Consider the following 4,003-nt stretch of genomic DNA (forward strand, 5'->3'; position numbering starts at 1 on the left):
CGGGCGTGGGGGAGCCAGGTGTGGGGGAGCCGGGCGTGGGGCGGGAGCTGGCGCTGGAGCTTTGTGCGCCCCCAGCCAGCAGCTTTCCACGGCTCATTACAGGGGACAGTGTAGGGATTCCCATGTTTGGAATTTTTCTGAAAGACCAAGTCCCATAAAAATGGTCTGATATCTCTTTTTTTGGGGGGGTGGGGTGGGGGGAGGACTTGAACCACGGTTGACTACGTGGGAGTCCGACAACACAGACACGGCCATTTGCCCACTGCTGGTCCCCGTTTGATATCTCCTAGTGCAGAAAGTCGTGCCCTGAAGCTCGATGCTGGGCTCCACTCCCGTCCATGAGGTCATTGTCTCTCAAGCCCAGCAAGCTGACGGGATCCTGTCATCGCCTTTAATCACTGCCCTTGGATGACAAAGGTGTCTATGTCAGGCCCTCCTAGGCCCTCAGGGCAGACCCTGCATTCACATTCCCACAGCTCAGGGGGTCCTCCCAGGCCAGAGCACCCCCTCACCCACCCCCTGCTGCTTTGCAGGGCCTCCCCTCTGCCTGCCTGGACAGAGCGCATCTGCCTCTCATTCCCTCCTCCCTGCTGGCAGCTCTTGTTCATGAAGCCTTCCCAAACCACCACCTTCTTGTCTTATTAATTTATGATTTGTTTAATTCATTTATTTTTTAATTATCAGAGGGCTTGCACACTTGCCGGAGAGAGAGAGAAAGAGGAGGAGAGGGAGAAAGTACCCCCTACAGGGGACATGCACACTGAGCCCCTCCTCTTCTCTCCATCCTGTGGGATTCGGGGTGCACGCACACACAGCCAGTTCGTCCAGAGAGTAGGGTTCAGGTCTCTGCTACTGCTGGGATCATGTCTGTGTCCAAGCAGAACCCGAAGGACCCCAGCCAGGACCTCGGCCCATTGTCTCTGCCACCTGGCTCTCACTTTATCCTGGGTCTGGGGAAAGCCTTCATGAGCCTGTCCCCGTGGTCCCTGTGCCTGGGGATCTATGCCCTCTCTTTGAGACCTGTGGCTCTCCCTCCTCACCCCATCCTGCTTGAGCATTAGGGCACCCACTCCCCCGCTGGAAGGAGCTGAGCCTGGGTGGAACTGAAGCTGCCTGGGTGGAGGCTCGAGAAGGCACAGACTCCGCGAAAGCCAGAGTGGAGCCCCCCACCCACAGCAGCCAGCCTCATTCTTTTCAAGAAGGAGACATGGGCAGGTCACCCACTGAATCCCACACTTGCTGTCAGGAGAGGGGTGTGCAGGGACAGAGCAGAGGAGAGCTTGATTATAAGCCCCTCCCACACGTCCCACGCTGTCAGTCAGTCAATGTGGCAGGCAGCACTTTGAGCTCCCCACCACCCTGTGAGCTGGCTACAAAGGTCCCTAAGCCACTCTCCTGGCTGATGGTCCTAGGGATCACAAATCTCAAGTGTTCCAGGAAAATAAGATGGTGCCTAGCGTGCACACTGCTGTGAATGACCTCCTGGCCAGGTCTTCTGCAGAAATCCCTTAGTCAGATATGTTAATGTTTTCTGTAGAGAACTACAGGAATATTCATCCTTTGCTGGCTCAGTAAGGACCAGTAATCAGCTCTTGTCAGTTCAGGTCAGGTTTGGGGACTAAACGGGTGAGGCTGAGACAGGTTAGAGCCATGTGACTTACAAGAAATCATCCGACTTACAGTGCTTATTAGAATTTGAAATTGTGGATAAAGGGTGTGGGTCTGTACTCATCCCCAGATGGGGCTCTAAGAGAACCAAGGTCACAGGGCCAGGATGGGCAGGGCTGGGCTCTGGTGGGCACAGGTGTCTGGTTCCCATGGTCTCTTAACCCCTGCAGGTGTGGAGGACACCTCCTGCTGGTGTACCCTGCCCCGGAACACAGGGACCCCTGTTCTCCAGCATTGCAGACAGCCCGGGACGGTCGGTTCGGAATCGCGAGACCAGAGCATTGCAGTCGTCTCTGGAGGCCTGAGCCAGGGGCTCAGTGCAGCAGGCCTCGTTTCCAACCCAGGTGCTCAGGTGAGGGGCTTCACCCGATCCCACACTGGTCTTGGCCTTGTCGTGTCCCAGGACACAGGACCCTGGTGGCCCACTACGCAGTGTGAGCCCTTTACGTAGAACCCTGCTTCCTAGAAACCTGCCCTCCTTTACATTACACCCACTCCATCGTGGACGGAAGGCCCTGAGATCTGTTAGTGAATGTGGAAGCCAAGACGGAGAGCCAGGCTCACCCCTCCTCTCACCCCCCAGGAGGGCCTCCCAAGGCTGAGGTTCCAGCAGGCCAGCTCCGAGGAATCTGGGCATGCGTGTCTCAGCTCAGGTCCTCAAGGGCAGGCTACAGCTTGGCTTTCATGCCAACACCCATATTTCCAGTTTCCCTTGAAAAACAAGATGGCCCAGGGGCCCCATTGTGCCTAGCAGCAGCACCGAGCTGCGTGTCCCCCAGGCCCCCTCGGCTACTGCGCTGGTTCTTGGGAGGCATGAGTGTGTAACCTCTGCTCCACAGTGTCTGCTTGGGGTGACCCTCTGCTCCTAAACTGCCAGGCACAGAAACTGCCTCTTCCTGAGGAAAGGGGAAGGCAATCTCCACACGCCGAGACCATGCTGGGTGTGAGCCCGTGCCGGACGTCCGCAAGCTCAGGGCACCTGTAAGAAGTGTACTTGGGGTGGCGTAGCTGTTACCACGCTGGACTCCCACGTGCCTGACTGCAGTTCAAGTCCTGGACCTAGCAGCTTGGAAATCATGCTGGGCACATGTGCGTGTGTGCCCAAAATCCAAGTAGAAGAGGGGAGGAGAAGGGATTAAGGCATGGCCATGCCCCTGGGGGGTGATTTCTCACTTTCTCCCTGTCTCTCTCTAAGAGCACACATGCCCTATGGCGAAACAAAAATCAAAAGCAAAGAAACAAACAAAAAAGGTGTTTGTGGCTCCATTTTACAGACGTGGACACGGAGGTGTGGTGACTTGTGCCAACCCTGCAGAAGCCACAGGGCGGAGAGCTGACTCCATAGCGCGGTGGTTACGGTCTGTACATCGGGAGGTTGGAAAGCATGCTGGACACGTGTGCATGTGTCCCCGATCCCCGACAGGACGGAGAAACGGAGGAGAAAGGGTCGTGGTGTGACCATGCCCCACTGGGGATGCGCCCTCTGGCCGTGACAGCCGAGCCTGGGACAGGTCTGCTCTCTCCTGCTCCGTCTCTGCCGCCCCCAGCTCTCTCTTCTGAGACTCTGGGCAATGCCATCACCTCCTCTGCTCCTGTCACCGTCATTGTGGGTTACCATCACGGGCGTGACCATGGGGACCACCTAGGCTTTTGGATGAGAGCCAGGGCCACCCTGGTAGGATGTGAGGGCCCTGTTGGGCAGGAGCTGGGTCAGAGACGGAGACCCTGTTCCCTGGGTTTGTCATGGGGCACCTTCCCAGAAGGAAACCCTGGCCTCCAGGTAACCAGCGTGAGAAGTGTCAGGGCCAGAGAGGGGCGAGGCTGGAGCGCCGTGGGCACCGTGTCCAGGTCAGGAAGACATCCCGCCCAGGGTGGCCGGCCCAGGCTGCTTTCGCCCACAGAAGGTTCTGCTCCTGCTGGCCCCTGCCGTAGAGGGGGGTTCTCGGAGTGGCAGGCACCCGATTCGGACATAGTGCTGGCTGCATTTTCTTTCTTTCGAAAATGGGCAGGGTCGTGGCTGGGTAGAGCTGTTTGGCAAAATACCAGCCTAATCTACCCCAGTGCACTCCTTTTGGCGAGAACTGCCCTGCGCCTCGCTGCAGGGTGAGCCTGACGAGGCAGAATCACCTGGAGACTGCTGGCTCGACTCCCAGGACTTCTGATTCACTGGGTTTGAGATTCGCGTTTCTAACAAGTTCCCACCCAGGAGTTTCTCTGTCCAGGTCGTGTTCCTCACACCTGGAGCGAATGGAAGCTGCACCTGAGCGGACGCCGGCGCTTCCAGCGCTGGTCTTTGCTGCCACCGTGTGGTCACTCTTGAGAATGACCCGCTCTT

This window comes from Tupaia chinensis, unplaced genomic scaffold (assembly GCF_000334495.1).
Source record: "Tupaia chinensis unplaced genomic scaffold, TupChi_1.0 Scaffold144071_2, whole genome shotgun sequence".
NCBI lineage: Eukaryota > Metazoa > Chordata > Mammalia > Scandentia > Tupaiidae > Tupaia > Tupaia belangeri.